This window comes from Mesocricetus auratus, unplaced genomic scaffold (genome assembly GCF_017639785.1).
Source record: "Mesocricetus auratus isolate SY011 unplaced genomic scaffold, BCM_Maur_2.0 Super-Scaffold_100009, whole genome shotgun sequence".
NCBI lineage: Eukaryota > Metazoa > Chordata > Mammalia > Rodentia > Cricetidae > Mesocricetus > Mesocricetus auratus.
In genome coordinates this window covers 35,630,682-35,640,010 of record NW_024429193.1, presented here as the reverse complement: position 1 = coordinate 35,640,010, position 9,329 = coordinate 35,630,682, and the positions used below count along the sequence as shown (strand labels likewise).

The 9,329-nt window shown below is 47.4% G+C and overlaps 1 long non-coding RNA gene across 1 annotated transcript; it reads right to left on the bottom strand.

Annotated features, from left to right (window-relative positions):
• Positions 1 to 7,514: 7,514 nt before the first annotated feature.
• On the bottom strand, positions 7,515 to 8,759 carry LOC121142197. Its single transcript, XR_005879176.1, has 2 exons — positions 8,435 to 8,759; positions 7,515 to 8,248 (listed from the first exon to the last, which is right to left on the bottom strand). It is a non-coding gene; the product is annotated as an uncharacterized LOC121142197 (long non-coding RNA).
• Positions 8,760 to 9,329: the final 570 nt, after the last annotated feature.

Genomic DNA, 9,329 nt, shown 5'->3' with positions numbered 1-9,329 from the left:
TGCCCAGTTTCATCAGCAAATCTCCACTAATTATATTGCCATCACACTGCTACTGCTAAGGGATACAAGTGTGCCATCCCTGCCCTTAGGAGCTGACAGTCAAGCTACGCAAACAAACCTTACCAGCTAGACATAGTGGAGATAAAGTCACAGAGGGAAGTGCAGGGTGGCATGGGTTTTAGTAGAAAAGTTTAACTAGTCTGGGAGCCAAGGACCTTTAATATGGTTATTGAGGGGTTTATAGGAGTTATCTATGGGAAAGGGTTTTTCCACAGAAACGTCATGGCTGTCAGTTGTACCCCAAATTCCCTTATATTCTGTAGCCCTCCCAACGGGCCCACTAATAGCTCTGAATACCTGCCTTGGTGTTCCAATTTGCTTGGAGTTCTGCTGGAGTCACAACCAACTTTGCCTGTTTTGCTGAGGTCTGCCACACCCGGATGTCATGGCCTCTGTACTTGGTGGTTTGTTCTGATGGCCCATTCGATGATATGATGCTGCCACCACCTATCCATAGGCTTTACCACTGCCACACAACACCACATGATCTCCTCAAAGGTCAGTCCGGGCTGGATCACCCTGTTCCTTGGCCTCTATGACTGCAAGGCCAAGCTAACACAGCCCCGTTTACCTCTGACTCATGCCAACGATATAGCCACACCCCGAGGCAGATCCTACTTGAATGCCCTGAGTCACAAAGTATTGTATCCTAAACAGGAAGATCCAGTGTAAACCAAAACGTATCCAAGTATCCCATTGGAGGCACACCACACTGAAGATAAATGCAGTCATTTCTAATTGGCACGATTATAAACATAAATACTAGCGAAGTTTCCTACTGAAACAGAGGAACATGGCTTCTGTGAGATCTAGTGTCAAACCCACACTGCCTTTGTTCACGTGGCTGAGGTGAGGTGGGTGAATGAGGAGAAGGCCCCTCAGTAGGGGTGCAGGGCTCAGACCAGACTCCCCCCTAAATAGGTGTGTTTGGGGGAAGGTGGTGTTATGAAGCTCCCGAGACTCGACTGATCTCACGAAGGCCAGAAATGTGGGCCTCATCTTTCCTTCTGGAATCTGTTCTCCACGCAGTGTCAAAGGGAGAGAACACGCTTGCATTCAGGTGGCACCTGAAGTATCTTATTTCAACACCTACTATTTGTTTATGTACGACACATGCTGCCACACCTGTTCCATCCCATCCAGAACCTGTTTTTGAAGCTGAGTCCCTGGCCTTACATGGCCTTCCTTTTCAGGCTCCTCCCTATCCGTATCTCCGTTGTAAACAGATTGACTTAAGGGCTCAGCAGGTCCGGTGGCTTTCCCCTGGCATGGGATCACTGCTGTGCTTTCTCTTTGATTAAAACAAAACTCCGTAGAGTGACAGAAATGTTCCAGCGATAGGGTAGAGTTCCTGTGTCCCCCTTCTGGTGTCCCTATTGTTAACATCTTAGGTTCCTACAGAGCTACTGTCAAAATGAGAATCCAGGGTTCAGATTTGGTTAGTTGGTCCCAGTGTCCTGCTCTTCCATAGGATCTCACCAGGATGTCACCCTGCGCGGAGTCGTCCTCAGCCTACTCTGCCTTCTTCCTGACAGTGCCTGACTTGCCTTTGTTTTAATCCCTGGCAGTTTTGAGGGATGCTGGTCAGGTGCTATGTAAACAGCCCTTGGGTCTGGTGTGTGTGTGTGTGTGTGTGTGTGTGTGTGTGTGTGTGTTTGTGTACATGTGTGTGCAGATGCATGTGTGCAGAGGCTACATGTTGATGTCAGGTCTCTTCCTCCATCACAGCTCACTTTAGTTTTTGAGACAGTTGTCACTGCTCTGGAACTCTCCAACTCAGCTAGCCTGCAGGAATCCACCTGCATGGGTCTCAAGTGCGGGGATAACCGTTATGCTCCTGCTGTGCCTGACTTCTTCTGGGTGCTGGTGGGACTGACCAGCTCACCAGCTCTCCGGCTCTCCGATCTGTTTTGGTCTGGTGCTTTGGCTGAACTGAAATGCTGGCTTTGTGGGAAGACCCCAGCAGTGCATCCTCATTCTCAGCTCACTGCATCAGGTCACTGCATCAGCACGACTCAGTGAGGTATTAGTTGGACTGGATCATCTGGCTTCACAGGGAGTGCCAGGGATCTCTGCGGTGCTTCCAGGTAGGGGAAGGAGGTAAGCTCTGCTTCCCCGAGGAGAGGCTATCTACACTCCTCTGTAGGAGACCCCAGTGATGCTTCTGATGTGACTGAGGAAGTTCCTTTACTTACTAGCAGGCCAGTGGGGCTGTGCCATTGATTCTTGTGGGGTGGGTACGGCAGGCCACACATAGAGTGTCTCATGGAGCCATACCCTGAGGCATTCTGGCTTTTAGGTCTCAGGAGTAGAGTGCGGGACATGCTCATATAGAAATGCAACTGTGGTTTGCTGAATTACAGGACGACAGTGAGGGTCTCGCTGCGGGACGGAAGAATGAACAGACGTCATAAGTGTGTGAGCAGTCCAGGGAGAATAGCTCTCCAAACAAGGGACCGCATGTGTCCAAAACAAACTGGTGTCCAGGCAGACATCTGGAGGAACCGAGAGAGGTATATATAGAAAGACAGCTTTCCTGGAAAAAAATCACGTGTCAATTTAGTCATATGGAATAGTTCTGCTTTCTTCGAATGAGTTTGTTCTAGCGAATTTAGCATGCGAAACTCAACGATGTTTTGAAAATATATTTCTCACTTGTGGGTAAATGTGAAGGACAAGCATTTCAGAAATTGTGTGCTGAAACTGGACATTTCACCAGGGAGGAGCAGAGAAGTGCTCAAAGGGCTTTTTAGGATACGCCGATGTGGTCCCAGTTTGGTTTCACCATGAAGGCTGGGTGGTGCCTGCTGAGGGTTATAGAGAAAGGCACTGTAGGCTTTGGTCCTTCATGAAGGTAATTGTCCTGCTCAGGTTTCTTCTCATCCAATGGCTGGCTGATGCAGAGTTCTCATCCCGATGGCTGGCTGATGCGGAGTTCTCATCCGATGGCTGGCTGATGCGGAGTTATCCTGATTGCTGGCTGATGCGGAGTTCTCATCCTGATGGCTGGCTGATGCAGAGTTATCCTGATGGCTGACTGATGCCGAGTTCTCATCCGATGGCTGGCTGATGCGGAGTTCTGGGTTCCACTTCAGACGACTTTGAATCATCATCCCAGCTCCAGGCTCTGGCCGAGCAGGAGCTGTGGTCTGTTTCTGTTACTGCCGAGCAGGAGCTGTGGTCTGTTTCTGTGACAGCCGCATCACGATTCCTGCTGGCCCTCATCTCAGCACCTTTCTCTCAGCCTTCCAGGCATTGCTTCTGGGGTGCTCCCCAGTAAGCCGCCTTCAGGATGATCTCTCTGACGCCAAAACCATTTCCTAGAAGCTTGTCCCTCAGCCGACTAAGCTATGTTCCCTTCCTAGGGCTGCTGTAAGAAAAGATTGCAAATGGGTGACTTAAAGTAGCGAGATTATTCTCTCACAGTTCTGGAAGCCAGAAGCTCTAAATCACGGAGTCAGCAAGGCCACACCACCCCCCGAGGTTCTAGGGAAGAATTCTTCCCTGCTTCTCCAGCTTCTGGTGGTTCCAGGCTTTCGGTGGTTTGTTGGCAGATGTCACTCCAGCCCATACTTGATGGCTTCCTCTTTTAAAAGGACTTGTTAGTGGTTTCAGATTCACCTGGCTCTTGGATGATCTCACATGGAGGTCCTCAACTTAATTACAACTACCATAACCCTTGTCCAAATAAGGTTATATTGACAGAGCCCAGGCAGATGCAGCTTCAATTTTGAAAATTGTTGTTACTGTTATTGTGTGGGGGAGTAGGCATATGCATGCCACAGCACACATGAGGTCAGAAAGTAACACTGTGGGCTCAGATCTCTCCACCTTCTTGTGGGTTCTGGGGCTTGAACTCCGGTTGTCAGGCTTGCAAGGCAAGTGCTTTGCACACTGCACCTTCTCGCCAGCCTCAGATGTAGCTGTCAATGGACCACTGTTTAACTCAGCACCCACCAAAATATTAGTATTAAAGTGATCATATCCCAGCGTGGAGATGGGCCTCGTAGATAACTTAAAATTTCTTCTTTGTTCAAATTTTTATATAGAAAACATGCATTACTTTTGTAGTAGCTTTTAAGTTGATGTCTTGACCCTGTGAGTCTCAGTGAAAATTTCCTGCCCTGTGAGAGGACAGAAAGTGATGGCCACAGGCAGGATGAAGGACTCCCACACTACACAATTAGTAAATCTCATATACTGGATACAACGCAACTGTAAGTATGCCACTGGACTTATAGCTGCTATGGTGAATGTCTGAGTTCTCTCCCAAACTTTTATCCCCCAAATTCAGCACAGGGCAGAACAGCAAGTTGTCTAAAGCAAAAATGGATCTGAGGAAGAGTCAATCTGGAAGAATAAGTCAAGGGCTGGGGACAAGGAGGGGCAACCACATGACATCCAAGGCCTTCTTAAGAGACGTGACTAGTTCTGTATTAGCATCATCAATGCAGATAGAAGCGTTCTATTTTATGAACATAGGATTCCTATACATGAAGATCAAGCCTATATGTGCTCACCATTAAGTATCAATAAACACATAAGGAAACAAAGAAGCCAATTATAAGTCAATGGAAGGACCAAACATTTAAATTTACTATGAAGATAAGAGTTTTACAAGGCTCTTGGTTGCAAAGTCAATACATAAAAATCATGGTCCTGTTATACCATCTCTGACTAGAAATTTAATGACTTCGTTTAAAGAAAAACATTTTTAAAAAGATACTATTTGTAAAACAAAAAAAATTGTCAATTAGAATTCCAAGAAGCTGTCAAGCCTAAAGCATAATCTGTAACACAGAGAGTTCAGCGTCAGACTGACTTACTCATGAAATTTTGATATAAGACGAAGTCGCGCATCTCTGAGAAGACGAAGGGTTGGCAAATAAAAATTGATGCAACTCCTGCCCCAACAAGGAAGAACTGGAACCCTTAGTCCATACCGGAGTGTTACTTGGTGCAGAGCACAGACTTAAGTGTGAAAGCAAAAACTAAAACTTTTAGGGGAAAGACTTAAGAATGTGTTACAGTGCTAATAATAAAAAAGCATAAATTGGACTATAGTAAAATTACTGCGCTATCTATGATGGTTAGAATTAATTGTCAGGTTGATGGGATTTAGAGTCACCTCTGGACTCTGGAGGGGAACTTTCATTACACCTTATCATCTTCTCTGACACCTTCCCTTCCAGAGGCCATCCTAGAGAAGGGGCTCACCTCTTAACTCCAACTGAAGTACCTTTTTAGAAGAGAGTCCTGTGGTACCCAGGCCAGGAGGTAGGAGGGAAGCCAGACTACTGTAGACACAGCCTCACATTACCAGCAGATCATAAGCATGTTGACGTTTACTTCCAGAACTAGAAGGAACTCAAAGCAGCTTTTTGAGCTCTGCAGGTGCTGTTTGCACGCTCAAGGTGGATGGTTGTTGTGGGATATTTGATCACACTGTGAAACCCTGAGACTGTTATTAAAATAAACCCTGGATCAGGGCATGGGGCCAGTGACCAGTTGACAGGAATTAATCATAAAGAGTATGGAGGAGCCAGGAATATGGATAGAGAGATGTGCAGGAAGGAAAAGGGAGAGACTTAGAGATTTGCAGTCTTTTTTTGGGTTGGAATGAAGTGGAAAGATGCTTTATAGCTGGCTCTCTGGCCAATAAAGATGGTCATCTGATTGCTTTTTGGCTTTTCTGATATAGGAAGGTTTCACCCCAACATCTGACTCCTGAGTCTTTATTGGTAAACAATATTTGGTGCCCCACATTGGACCCCAAATGTAGTGAGACTTTCTTTGGACTGCCAGCTCCCAAATAATGACACAGAGACTTCTTATTAATTATGAAAGCTTGACCTTAGCTTAGGCTTGTTCACATCTAGCTCTTATAGCTTAAATTTACCTGCTTCTATTAATTTACATTCTGCCACATGGCTTGTTACCTCTCCTCCATTCTGTATGTCTGACTTCCTCTGCATCTCACTGGTGAATCCCTTGTGACAGATTCTTCCCTCGAGTTCCTCTCTCTCCTGGGAAGTCCTGCCCATCCTCTCCTGCCTAGCTATTGGCTGTTCAGCTCTTCATTAAGCTAATCAGAAGGTCCTTCAGCAGAGACACATCTTCACAGTGTACAAAAAAATATTATACCGCCAGGCGTTGGTGGTGCATGCCTTTAATACCAGCACTCGGGAGACAGAGGCAGGCGGATCTCTGTGAGTTCGAGGCCAGCGTGGTCTACAGAGTGAGTTCCAGGAGAGCCTCCAAAACAATACACAGAAACCCTGTCTCGGAAAAAACAAACAAACAAAACAAAAAAGATTATCCCACAACAAAGGTGCTCTACCTCAGCTCAGCCAAGCAGGGAGTAATAGAAGAGTTTCTAAAGCCTTAAAAGAGAAACAACCCCTCTCCCCACCCCGTAACAGTCAGCAGCAAGAGAATTAGCATCCATGTCTGTCACTGGTGAGAAGGGAGACAGGACCACTCCCATGCTGCTCCCTTGAATGCAAGGTACACACTCCCAGAAGGCTTTTCTTTAAAAGAAGGCCCGTCATCAGCTAGGTGTCTGCTTGCCTCTGAGCCAACAAGGCAGCTGGCCAGGGGATAAGAAGAGTGTTTTCCTAACTTAATCTCTTGCTAGGTCACTTTCCTGGCCAAGGTCTGTACTCCTGCTAAGAGCATTGATTTTCCAGACACACCTTGTCCCAGGGGCCAGGTTGGTCTTGGGAGATAGTTGTGTTTTTCCCAGCACATCTCTGGGTGCCCCTGGAAGGAGACTCTATCAGTTCTTTTTTCCCTCCTCCAGGCATTTTGGAGTCTTGCAGGGGAGCTCAGAGATCTGCCCCAGCCTCTGCTCATGGCCACTGTTTTATTCTTCAGGCAGTGACCTCATCCCAATGCCTCCATCTATTTCAGTCTCCCATTCTTTAGACTGGGTAAAGGCTTTTGCTCTCAGAGGTCTAATTCCTTCCCCTGCCCCCTGGGCCCCCAGTGCCCAGCAAAAAGGAAGGGGCCTATTTGCTAGATTCTAGGGTCTGTAGTCCTCACTGGCAATCAAAGTGCAGACATGCTCCTCCAGTGAACCCCTGCCCTGTCCTTCAGGCCTAGAACACAAGACTCTTCTGTTCTTTCAATGCCCTCCGGCCACTGGCAGCAGGACTTTTGAGAGGGGACTTATGACATAGAAAGAAGTAAGTCACCCTTCCTGTGGGCCAGCATGTGGTGTGAACCTAAGTTAGTGTCACAACTGTTCTGGCAACATGACTCCCCAGAGACAAAATGACACCTCTAAGAGCGCTATGGTTTTGTAGCGGCTGCCTGTGGTGTGTGAAGGTGACATCCAAGATGCAGGCCTTATTATCCTCAAGGCGTCCCTCAGGCCCCGGTGGATCAATGTCAGCTGCCTAATTTCTGAACTTAAAAAGCACATAATTATGGTATTGTTCGACTGCCAAGAATTCTGGGTTAATCTCAGTTTTATTTTGACTGCTACCTAAAATAGCTTGTCCCCGAGGACAGCAGTAAAAAGCTGAGTAGCCCAAACCAGAAGGGCAGGCCTGCCCAAGATCCAGGCAACCTCCTACTTGGAGACAAGGAGTCAGCTCACCCACCCCACCCCCCAACCTCTTCTTAGCTAGTCACTGGCCTATAGCAGCCTCCACCCTACTCCCAGTCCCAGGCCCAGGCTCAGGCCCGTCCCTACCATTTTGGATCTGGTCTGAGCCCACGTAGGGTTGGAGAGATGACCAATCTCCAACACGCTCTTATAGCCAGATGCATTCCGGATAGTTCCTGAGATGATTTGAGCAAACACTGTAAATAACATCCACAGCTGAAGCATGTAGCAGCCTGTTAATCCTCACAGGGCCGGTGGTAGCTTCTTTGGCTATTGTCTGACTTGTTTGGAGCTAGTAAGAAGCAGAAATAGAGTTTGTCTTCAAGGAAACTCACACCAGAGACTGTCTCCTATTCAGGTATCGCATGGCCTCCTGGAGGTGTATAGTATCTGTACTCAGGGGCTAAAGAGACTCTCCTACTATGGTTCATTCCTAAGTGGAGCCACTGGAAGGGAGGACACCTTTCCTTCTTGCATCACAGGAAGAGAGTTGATGTGAGCATCCTCCTCCATCCTCCGTTCAGGGCCCGTGTTCAGAAGCCCCAGTGTCCCCGCCCTGGGCCCTGGGCTTTACGTCTGTAAGACACAGAGAAAAGGTCAATGCTGCTGGTCAGAGGACAACCATACATGGTATATTACTCTTCCACCGAAGCCTACTCCCACAAGTTGTCAAGGAGGGATTCCCGGGTGTGTTAGTGTTCTCTAGCACCAGGAGCAACAGCACACAGATATACAGGAGGGAATTTAGCAGCATTGGCTTACAGTTGTATAGACTGAGAAGTCATATGACAGGTCATCTGCAAGCTGGAGACCCGGGAACATTGGAGCTTGGCTCAGTCCAACTCTGAATGCTTCAGCATCAGGAAAGCCGCTGGTGTGATTCTCAGCCTAAAGCAAAAGGCCTGGCAACCTGGGCTCTGGCAAGGGCCTCTGGTGTAGCTCCTAGAATTCAAAGAGAGCCTGGAGATGCAATTCTCAAGGGCAGAAGGAAGGTGTACATCCCTCGTCCTAGAGACAGATGGAAAGACATTCAAATATTTCTGTTTCTCCAGTCCATGGCTGATTGGATAGTTCCTGCCCATATTAATCTCCTCTGTGATCACCTTCATAGACACACTCAAAAACAGTGTTCAGACACACTCAAAGACAGTGAGTTTATAGATATTCCTTAAGCCAGTCAAACTGTTACATACTATTAGTCACATGTGAAAGGACATTTGCACTAACCCTTAAGGGTGTTGGTGCCTCCGTGGAGACGACTTTCTAGGTTAGCGTGGATGACATGAGGAAACCACAGCTGTGTTCCTCCAGGGCGTCATTTTTATTTTATTTTTTGAAATAGGGTCACTTTATGTAGTTCTTACTGTCCAGGAACTCACTATGTAAACCAGACTGGCCTTGAGCTCACAGAGATACTCCTATCTCTGACTCCCAAGGATCAAAGGCATGTGCCACCATGCCAGGCAATGCCATCCTTGAACCTTCTTTGCTGACCCTTCTGAGCAACTGGGCACAGGGCAGCAGTCTGAAGGGCATGGCAGGAACTTTCTCCATCACTGTTCATCTCCACTACGCTGACTTCATGGTCTTCCCTGCTTCCTTCCGGCCCCAACTAATGTCAAGTCAATTTCTCCAGTAGGAGACATCTCTGGAGTCT